The sequence below is a fragment of the Lepus europaeus genome, chromosome 9 (assembly GCF_033115175.1).
Source record: "Lepus europaeus isolate LE1 chromosome 9, mLepTim1.pri, whole genome shotgun sequence".
Classification (NCBI taxonomy): Eukaryota; Metazoa; Chordata; class Mammalia; order Lagomorpha; family Leporidae; genus Lepus; species Lepus europaeus.
In genome coordinates, this window is record NC_084835.1 from 34,498,094 (window position 1) to 34,509,612 (window position 11,519).

Here is an 11,519-nt window from a genome sequence, read left to right on the forward strand (position 1 = left end):
CTGGGCTTAAGCAATGTGCTCCTAGGATTTAGACAAGAGGTTTGAGAGAGGTGGGATCTACTTCTAATGTTGGCATGAGAGGATAGAGAGACTGGCAGCTGGACTCTCAGGATGAAATCCAAAAAATTCCCAGCATCTCCTTCAGGGTAAGAAGGCCTGGAGGACGTGCCTGAAGAGGAACTCAGAGAAACGGTGAGTGTGGAAGCGGTCTTAGGGATTTGCGTGGACTCTGATGTCCTGCCCCTCTCTGATGAGGCATGCCCTCCTCGATGCATTACCTCTTCCTGGTAGCAAAATCTATTGTCACAATGTTTATTGCGCTCTCTGCATTCAATTTCATGGGAGAACAGAATTTCTGGACTCAAGGTATCTCACAGTCTTTGGCGCTGACTCAGGTTGGCAACTGGAAACCACCTTTCTGGTGAGAAACAAACTCATGATCTACAAGAAGTCTTCTTGCAAGGATTACTTGGCCCAAAGCCACTACAACATGTTCCCTGTATCTAAAGAAACTGAGTTTCCTCCTGCATAGTTAATGGTTATCCATCACAACTTCCGTACCTTTGCAAGGCTCTTCCAGGTTATCTTCATGCGCCAGACTGTCTAACGGGTTCACATGGATGAAAAGTTACCCACGGGATTTAAAGATGCCATGGAACCACTGCTGAGTTGCTTTCTCGTTGATTTCCTGGCTTCCAAGATGTAGCTAGCGGTCCATGCGGAGATTTCCAGGCTACAGGCTGACCTGTACATCAAAGGTTCTGTGGAAGTATGGCATCAACACCTGTGGGCAAGTTTTGCCCCTGAAAACCTAAGGAAATCGTTCAGTATTGTTAGGAAAGAAGTTAGAATTTAGCTTATGTGTGTGTGAGAGGGGTATGAAGAAACCAGCACCTACAAAAGCTCACTTTGGAAGCAGCCCAGCATCTACACTTCAAAGTCCTGCCCAGACCCTGATAACCTTCCAGGTGGTCCTAGCCCTTCCCCCAAGGAAATCTCCCAGAAGAATTCCCTCTTCCCAGGACCAAATGGGTTACCTGGCCTGATAACACTGAGCAATAAAACCTTTACGCCCTTCCTCCAGGGCAGGCACCCTAGGCCCACACCAGGTGTGCTCCTGGCTGATAACTGATAATTCCCGGGGAGGGGGGGGTATTTCCTAATTTACTCTCAGCAAACTCTCTGTCCTGGAAAGAAGGGGGAAGATTTCAAGAGAAATGGTGGGATGACTCCCTTAAAAAATGGGAGTCTGAACAAAGAGCATGTACTCTCTCAGCTCTATGCTGAGCCCCCCATCTGGCCAGCCAGGTGTATTATCTCCATTTAACCATATAACTTCACTTTCCCCCAGTCTGAGTAACTGGGTACTCTCTCTGTCTCTTTCATTCTGATGGATGCCCTGTCCTCAATAAAACCTTGTTACTTTGCTCTCTGTCTCACACCTGAACTCTTTCTTGCACGAAGACAAGAACCCCACACGACTCCTCTCTGGTGACAGTATCTGAAAGGAATTAAAGGGAAAAACATTACCCCAGGAGTGCGGCCCCCAGATCATGCAATTCAATAAACTATATATGTTCTAGAGCAACTGAGCCAAGAGCTTTCCTATGTGACAAGAACAAAAGCCTTAAAATGACCTCCTCCCCAACAGTCTCACCATTTACTTTGACTCTGCCTATGTTGCTCCCTCAAGAGGGTTTGCGAACTTTGTTGTACATGACCCATGGGCTGTTCACTTGCTCCAGTGGTCCAAAGACATCTTCAGTCCTGATATACATTCCTGGGTGACACTTTTTTTTTAATTTGACAGATAGAGTTAGACAGTGAGAGAGAGGCAGAGAGAAAGGTCTTCCTTCCGTTGATTCACCCCTCAAATGGCTGCCACGGCTGGAGGTACACCGATCCAAAGCCAGGAGCCAGGTACTTCTTCCTGGTTTCCGATGCGGGTGCAGGCGCCCAAGCACTTGGGCCATCCTCCATTGCCTTCCCAGGCCACGGCAGAGAGCTGGACTGGAAGAAGAGCAACCAGGGCTAGAACCTGGTACCCATATGGGATGTGGCGCCGCAGGTGGAGATTTGGCCAAGTGAGCCACGGCGCTGGCCCCCCTGGGTGACACTTAACAGGACACCAGGTATGCCTGACTCTGCTAAATGTGTCCTGGGCTGGGAACCTCAGAGCTGTAAGAGGATTGACTGAGAAGATAAACACAGAAGCTGCCATGGCCACTATGTACACAGCACTTGCATCAGTGAAAATGGAGACACAAACTGGTGGCTGAATTTGCCAAGCCTTTTACTAACAAGTTTGAGTTTAATATGTACCCCCATACTGTGGAATATCTAGAACTGAGGCTTTCAGAAAGAACCCTCAATCAGTGAAACTGCAATAGAACCCAGCAGTTCTTTTGATCTACAATAACTTATGAATGAAGGGAAACTGCAGAAGAAACACATTTCTTCATGAGAGAGCTATGCCTTCATTATATTGTTTCATATATGGACCTGGACCCATAATTGGACTTAAAATATACACTGGACACTGTGAAATACACGAACAGGATGGCTGAGTACACTGATCCTGATACCTTGGCCAGTCTGGCAGTTTCTTGATATTCACCTCTATGAGGCTATTCTTCTGATCAATGATAAAATATTATCAGATCTTTGTATAAAATTATAATATAAATGTGTTTTAATAGAAAGAATTGTAGACAATACTATTTAGGAAAATAGCAATTTGATTTCTTGGAGAGAAATCTTATAAAATACATTAATAGTCACCACTCGAACTGCATGCTGATGTAGGATACGGGCACTGCAAGCGGATGCTAAACTAAAAGTCACCACTATTTGCTCAACCACAGACAAGCAAAGAAATGATTTTTTGGATAACTCATCAATCCCTTTAAAACATAAGTTATGGGGCCGGTGCTGTGGTGTAGCAGGGAAAGCTGCCACCTGTGACACCAGCATCCCACAAGGGTGCCAGTTTGGGTCTCGGCTGCTCAACTTCCAATCCAGCTCCCTGCTACTGTGCCTGCGTAAGCAATAAAGGATGGCTCAAGTTCTTGACCCCTGAATCCTTGTGAAGACCTGAATGAAGCTCCTGGGTCCTGGCTTTGGCCAGGCCCAGCCCTGGATATTGGTGCCATTTGCTGAGTGAACCAATGGGTGGGAGATCTTTCTCTCTGTCTCTCCCTCTCTCTCTATAACTCTGCCTCTCAAATAAATAAATAAATCTTTAAAAAAATGTTACTGGAATTGAAAATGGATCTTATTCCTGAATTTCAGCACCAGCAATTTCAGTTGCCTATGTCACCTGTGTTTGCAGTATGAAGCCATTAACAGGAGCCCAAATATCGTGTAGGACAGACATCACTGCTGCTTCAGTTAAAAGACCCTGGAGAAATAGAACATTTTTCTGCATATGCTAGCATTTTCTCTGATGCTTCATGTTGTCCATTGAGAACTCTGAGATGCTGTTGCATGGATCCAGCATGGAGTCAAACACCTCGGAAGGAATCATTCCATCAGCCACGATGCCCTTCCCCAGTTTTATATGCCTTGAAAATTCGTGACCAAATTCTATCCTGCAAGGCTTTTAACTACACCATAGCATTCTCTGAGTGGCTTTAAAATGCTGATAGGAGTGTCTTTATGTTTAATGTCTTTCAATTGTGGATGAGCATATCTGCCATTAATCCCTAATCCATCCATCCATCCCTCCATCCAGGCTGCATTCAATAAATATTTCTTAAGTGTCTATTATGTGCAAAACATGTGCTAAAACAAATAGGAAAATAATAGTTTTTTTACTCTAAAAATCTTTGGAATAAGGTCAAGATTGGAAAGTCTGCTAAGGAATACTCTCACACAGTAGTTGCATTCAACACAATCATGAGAAAGGTAATATATTGTGATATAAGGCCAAGTAGCTCAGGAATTACCAAGTGAAGTTAAACCAGAGATTGTTTAGAAAACAGGAGGGAAGTAGGAGACAGAAGCTAAAGCCTGTTGTGTTGTAGGCATTCTGCGATTTTCTTTATGTCCCATTTCATTCAAAACTCATAACACTCATGAGCTGATCACATGACTACCTTCATCTTGCAAATGAAGTAACTGAGGCTGAGAGGCTAATAAATACCAGGAAATAAATTCTCTGATTGGAATTCTCTCTTTACTCTTCTCAGTTTATTTCTTGAGATAGAATATGGAGAGAAGATTAAGCAAAGCCATATTTAGTGTATCAGAAAAGGTAGGGTTTTTTGTTTGTTTGTTTGTTTGAAAAGCAGAGCTAGACAGTGAGAGAGACAGAGAGAAAGGTATTCCTTCCGTTGGTTCACTCCCCAAATGGCTGCTACGACTGTTGCGCTGCGCCAATCTGAAGCCAAGAGCCAAGTGCTTCCTCCTGGTCTCCAATGCAGGTGCAGGGCTCAACCACTTGGACCATCCTCCACTGCACTCCCAGGCCACAGCAGAGAGCTGGACTGGAAGAAGAGCAACTGGGGCAGCACCGGCACCCCAACTGGGACTAGAACTCAGGGTGCCGGCACCGCAGGCGGAGGACTAGCCAAGTGAGCCACGGCGCCGGCCCAGGAAAGGTAGGTTTTAAGAATGATCTCAGTGTTAATATTGAGAAAAAGTCCTGATGCCTCAGACAAAAGTAAAGTCTACTTTAGCATTGCTCTAATCCACTGAGTTCCTCAATATTTATTTATTCTAATGAAAATCAATGACTACAACTGGCTATGCATTTGATTAACACACTTTTATTCATTCTCTATAATTATACCTGTTGAATGTTAATCATATTCAATGGGAATGACTTTGAAGTGAAACCTACTTTTTTCCTGCTATTGAAAAGACACAGGATGGTGTAGGATAATGAAGGGTTGATGCGTGTCAATGATATAATCTAAAAATTATCTCTTTTCAATGAATTATTATCTCTGAGTGGCTGTACAATGACTAGTGCTGATAGAAGGCCCTTGATTTCGAAGGGCTTTTGATTGTAGGTGAGCATTTCTGTCATTAATCCCCAAACATCCAACCATCTACCTATCTATCCAGGCTACATTCAATAAATTTTTCTTCAGTGACTATTATTTGCTACACATGATGAGATGAGCAGGAAAATAAGACAGAATGAATGTTTGATATGGTTTATATTTTGAGCTTTTATTTGTAGTTTTATAATGTTTTCATTTTTAGTTTTTTATAAAGTTTTTATTTATAGTTTTATAATTTTTATATTTTATTCCATGCAGCACATGGGATTTTTCTGGAATAGAAAATGTTTACATGTCCACTGCTTGTCATTTCACCCACATCTTACATACTTTAGGACTAGAAGAGCATAGTGTTTGTCTCATAGATTTCCTTGGCCAAAAGGGATGCCCTGAAAGCACTGTATATGCATATGTTTTCAATGATGTTCTCTATTTTTTTCTTGGAAATAAATTAATACATTATTTTACAGCATTAAAAATAAAAAAGATGTGCATTTTCCATGAATTTTATCTTATTTGTTGGTTTGTTTGTTTTGAGAGGCAGAGAGAGAGAGAAACTTCTATGTGCTGGTTCATGCTCCAAACATCCACAATGGTGGAGGCTAAGCTAAGGCAAAGGTTGAAGCTGGGAGTGGGAACTTAATACAGGTCTCCCACCATAGATGGCAGAAACTCAATTATCTGAGCCATTATCATCCGGCTGCCCCTAAGAATCCAACGAGAATTTTGAGCAGAGCCAGGAATTCAATCCATGCACTCATATATGGGATGCAGACAAGTTAACCAGAGTCAGTTAAGACCAAATGCCACCCTCTCCCACAAATTTTCTGCAGAGCTCTCGTGGCATATGGCTGAATGTCTGTCATCCTCTAAATCTACCCTTTGTCCTTTCCTATCCTCTTGTCTGCCTCTGAAGCTGGCTTCTACACATTACAGCATGGGGCTCCCTTACCATCTGGATTCCAGTTGGGTTCAACCAACAGGAAGCCCCAGTGGGGATCAGAATAAGGGGAAAGAGAGAAGTGCAGATACTTATCCCCTTAGCTCCCTCCACTTCCACCATCCAAGGTCTATCACAAACTCAACCAAGGTCTAACACAAGCTGGTATGTCTCTCAGACCATGGCTGCTGATCCTGCCAGGTGGCCTCGCCCACCGCTTTTTGCTCAGTTTCAATAACCTTTCCTCTCCTTGCCCCTTCCATAATCTTATACTTCTCTCCCCTTTCTCCTTCAGAACTTGCATAATATCAGAAAAGGCTGCCACCAGCCTCAGGGTACTGCACTCTGCCTTATGGTTTGAAAATGATACCTTTATTAAACTCTAGTCAAATTACCCAATTTGTGTATGCCATCTGTTTCCTGTGGACACCTTACTGATACAGGAAGAGAGAGGCAAGATTTAATTTAGAAAAGTTCAGTTACTGTGATCCTTAACTAATATTCTGTTCTGCTGATGCTTCATGTGCATAATGTAAGGATCATAAACCCAAAAAGCTCAGCAAGAATTCATACATCTCTTTACCTTTTTAAGAGATCCAGCAGCATAAATAGATCAAAGATAAAAGGCCAGAATCATAGGCGTGAGGATGCAGAAAACAAAATAACAATTCATCGACACTAATATTCTATTTCAGGCCAATCATAAAGAGTTGTTGCTTGAATATTGAGATTTATATTTCTCAATCAATTTTTCATTTATTCAATCAATATTCATTGAGGGTACTATTTTATGAACTAGAGCTAGAGCAGAGACCATAACTAAAGGTCCACTTTCTTGGAAATCACATTCTAGAAGAGTATTAGAAAATACATGAGTCAACAATGCTTATGAATGCTTGTGGAAAAAAAACAGTCAAGTGGTATGGAGAGTGGGAGATTAGCAATAGGACTGCTTTTTTACAAAAGAGAGAGAAGGCCTTGCTTAGAAGGTGGCACTTGAGCAGACACCTAAAGAAAAGGAGGACACAAAAACCAGCAGGATCTAAGGAAGCATGTTCCGAGAGAGGGAGCTACATGTCACTGGGGCAGATAGTGTCTTCGTAACAACAAAGGCCAGTACACTGGAGAAGGGCAGGAGAAGGGGACCGTAGGTATTCTACACAGCCAGGGAGACAAGACCCATAAATTCTATTTTGAGACAAGAAGCCTTTCTGGTTTTGAGCAGAGTCATGATAGAAATTGACTGAGTTCTAAGAGAATCATTCTAGCCGCTGTGTTGCAAATTCAATGGCAAGGATAAAAACAGGAAAAAAAACCCACTTAGACAAAAGTCAAGGGCGGGGCGGGTATATGTCACAGCAGTTAAATTGTTACTTGGGATGTCCATGTTCCATATGGCAGGGCTTGGGTGTGAGTATCAGCTCAACTTCCAGTGCAGCCTCCTGAAAATGTGTACTTGAGGAGGTAGTACGTGATGGCTCAAGTACTTGGGTTCCTGCTACCCACATAGAAGGCCTGGCCCATTCCTAATTATATTGAGTATTTGGAGAATAACGTAGAGCATCAAAGATCTTTCTGTATCTTCATCTTTCTCTCTGCTTTTCAAATAAGCAAAATAGATAACTATCTAACTAAGTAAATAATTAAATAAATAATTTTTAAGTCTAGACCAGAGATGCGGATGGCTTGGATTAGGGTGGAAGTGTTTGCATTTCATGTGGCTTTTAGATATGCAAGGGAAGGTGAATAGGCATTGGATGTATAATTAAAGTCTGTAGTTGAGAGAAGTGTTCTGAGCTGGAAAGAGAGAGATGTGGAAAACATCCACCGACAGCCAAGAGAATATATAGGTTAATCTAGGTAGCCAGAAGAGGGAAAAGATAAAAATTCTAAGTTCAGGGACCTGGATCATTACACACTGACAGATCAGGAAGACAAGGAAGTACCAGCAATGGAGACTGAAAAGGTGAGTCCTGCAGGTGGAAAACGTAGAGAACATAGTGTTCCCAAAGCCAGCTGTAGGCAAAGCAGGATTCCAGGGGCCAGTGCTGTGGCATAGCAGAGTAAGCCATCACCTTCAGCACCAACTCCCATAAGAGCACCGGTTTGAGTCCTGGCAGCTCCTCTTCCAATCCAGCTCCCTGCTAATGAGCCTGGGAAAGCAGCAAAAGATGGCTCAAGTCCTTGGGCTCCTGCCACCCACATGGGAGACCCAGAAGAAGCTCCTGTCTCCTGGCTTTGGCTTGGCACAGCCCTTGCCATTGTAGCCATTTGGAGAGTGAACCAGCAGATGGAAGATGACTTTCACTCTCTCTCTCTCTCTCTCTCTCTCTCACTCTCTCTCTCTCTCTCTGCCTTTCACACAGTATCCCAAGAAAGAAGTGATCAACGGCATCAATTACTGCTGGTGGATTGAGAGAGAAAAGTACTGAGAGGAAACAATGGTTTTGACAATGAAGGGACCACTGGTGACTCAGACTAGGGCATTCAAAGAAGCAGTGAAAATGAAAATGTAGTGCAGAGGGTCTGTACAATGTTCCTTGTTGTAAACAAGAGTAGAGAAATGTACAGCAGTCACAAGGAGCTAAGCAATTTTTCTGTCTTTTCTTTCTCCCTTCTTCCTTTCCTCCCTCCCTCTCTCTTCCTTGACCTCTTTTCTTTCCTCTATCCCTTAGCTTTGCATCTATGACAGCACCTTTGTATGCCATTAGGGATCATGCTGATATTAGAGAGAGGAAATGGGATAATGCAGGAAAAATCAGACAATTACAGCAGCCTTGCCTTTGAGTAAGCAAGAAGGGGTAAGGCCCAGAGCACAGGAAGGCCATGGATAAAAGCTGAACAGTCCGTCCACAGTGAGACAGCACAAGGCCTAGCTGCAGGTGGGCTGGTGAGAGCCTCTGCAGGCTTCCCCAAGATTGGGCTTTTCTCAGTGAAAAAAAGAAGTAAGATCACCCATGTGGCCTGAGAAGCAAGGAGGAGCCACTGGAGGTCACAGGAAAAAAGAGTAGGAAGCAATCATCCAGGGTAAATGAAAGGAACAGGGATATGCAGTAGGATTTCTGGGCAATTTATTGGGCTCCAAAGGGCCTTTGAGGTGAATTCATCAATACAATCAATATTAATGAAAAATATTAATATTAATATAGGGTAGAAGGAAAATAATATATTCATATAGGGAAACTACAGGAGACATGGCAACCCAAAGTTGTGAGAAGAGGAATTCAAAGCACTGCATTTGGTGCCATTCCCTTGGTGTATCCACAGGAGTTACTGACTGAACTGGGGTGGGGAGAATGTGCACAGCAGTTCTGAAAGCTGAGTAAACTGAAGAAAGTGTGGGTGTCCCCACTGTTTCCAGCAGATGTGAGCAATATAACCAACACAACAGCTTTCAAATATATGGAAATGATCTTTACTTTAGGCAGAGAGTCTTTTAGGTTCAGAGAATGTGAAAAATAAAGCTGAAACCCTAACTTTAAAAAGTTTTTCTGTAAATTATCCCTCGTATGTAAAACTCAGCTCCTAGATATAACCAGACAAATATATAACAACAACAAAAGAGGAATGACCTCTGACGTTAAAATTTAAAACATCTTGCATGCAAATCTACTTTCACTCCATTCTTTTGTAATGCAATAACCAGTGAGAATTAGAATTGCAAAAATGCTAAAAGAGCTACATGGAAATTATACAAAAAAAAAAAAAAGGAGTCTCACAGTAATACTGAGAAAAGAATACGAAATGAATACAAGATAACACAGAGAAAGAAAATCTGTGCTATGGATGTTATGAGGGAATGTGTATATAGGCACATGAGTGTCTGAGACAGACAGAGAGATAAAAAATTATTTCTTCCTTTGCTTTGATCTTCCTGAGCAAAAGTTAAAGTAAGACATTATTCTGGTCACATTCCACACAAGACTTTTCACTAAATGGCTTTCAAAATATTTACTTGTAAATTAAGAAAAGAACTTTGAGCATCTGGTTTTAAAAAATTAAGTAATTATCAATGTAGATTTTCCAATATTCTCTGATACTATTTTCTCTCATTTTTTTTTTCATTTCATTATTTTATTATTCATTTCATTCTTAGGCAATGCTACAGTGTCTTTGGGCTTTAGTCAAACATTTGAAATGTGACAATGACAGTGAGGTTGACAGTTTTGGGCTGCGGGGCCAGAATATACACAGCAAACAAGTTTTACAAAATCATTTGGCCCATATATCATATCAGTTGCACAAACTATTACCAGTGCCTGCCCCTCCCCATCCTCCTCATTATTGTTTACCTTTTCTGCTGCTCCCATCAGCATTAAATGAAAGAAGTTTCTCTACTTGGGCTATGAGAAGACAGAAAAGAAATGATAAGGCCCAGCAAATTTCTCCTTACCTTTGTTCCAGCTTCCATCAAACTGAAGGTCATTTCGCACTGATCCTGAGGTCACAAACCCAAAGAGAACTCACTGATAAACACAAAAGGCAAACAACCAAGGGTAGACAATTCCATGTGTGTATGGGGGAACCACTTAGTATGATGCAAAGATAAACTACGTGGTGTCAAAACATCTGATGTGGGTAACATCGGCACTTGTCCATCCAATTACTTTCTCCTTCTCACTCTGTTTTCTTTCTCTTTTCTTGGAGTGACGTAAATAAAATTGCTCAGATCCCTATCCTGCCGTCCATCCAGGAGTGATCAAAGCGGTATTAATTGATCAATAAGAACTCAGAAGTTACTAAGCAGTTTCCAATAAAGTTCATTAAGTTTTGCCTTTTGCTCATTATCCTTCCTCCTTCTCCTGCCTGTGATGCTTAAGGATGAAGTAGCATCAAGTTTGCAGTCATGAGAACCAAAGTCCCACGGCAAGGAAACACACAGCAAAAGGAGCTGGTAGCACTCTGAACTTGTTGATGCATCCTGGGAAAAACAAACCACTCTTTAGTGTAGCAATTTGCAGTGGTTAATTTTAGGTATCAACTTGTCTAGGCCCTGGTATCCAGGGATTTGGTTGTGCTACGTGAGACGAGCAATTAAATCAGTGAATGTTGACTGGAGCAGATTAAGCTCTCTTACCTGGGTGCATCGTGCCCAATCAGCTGAAGGCCTTCAGAAGAACAGCCTACTTCAAGGAAGAGTGAACTCTTCCAGCAGACTACGTTCAGCATCAACTCTTCCCCAGTAGCCAGTCAGCTGGCCTATCCTGCAGATTTTGGTCTAGCTAGCCTTCACAATCTTGTATCAGTTCCTTAAAATAAATCTCTTTCTGGACAGCCCTTATCATCACACTGCAGTAGTTGGGTTTCCTTTCTGACATATCTGAGATCTAGCACCTTATGAGTTGTGTAACTACAGATGTGCTTTGGGGGCCCTCAGCCTCTAGATCTGTAAAATGGGAGTATGAGTAGTCCTGACACCACAGGTGTGCTGTAGGAGTTGCAAGAAAAAGCAGCCTACAAGTACTGTATAAGTTATAAAGCCCAATGGAAATTTCAGGAATTGTTGCCATGATAGGTTTACAGTGCCAATTCATGATCATGTATTCTCTGTTTATGATTATGTTAAATTA

General features: G+C 42.1%; 1 pseudogene; it reads left to right on the plus strand.

Moving 5' to 3' along the window:
- Positions 1–257: 257 nt before the first annotated feature.
- On the plus strand, positions 258–2,419 carry LOC133766248 (N-acetyllactosaminide beta-1,6-N-acetylglucosaminyl-transferase-like; annotated as a pseudogene).
- Positions 2,420–11,519: the final 9,100 nt, after the last annotated feature.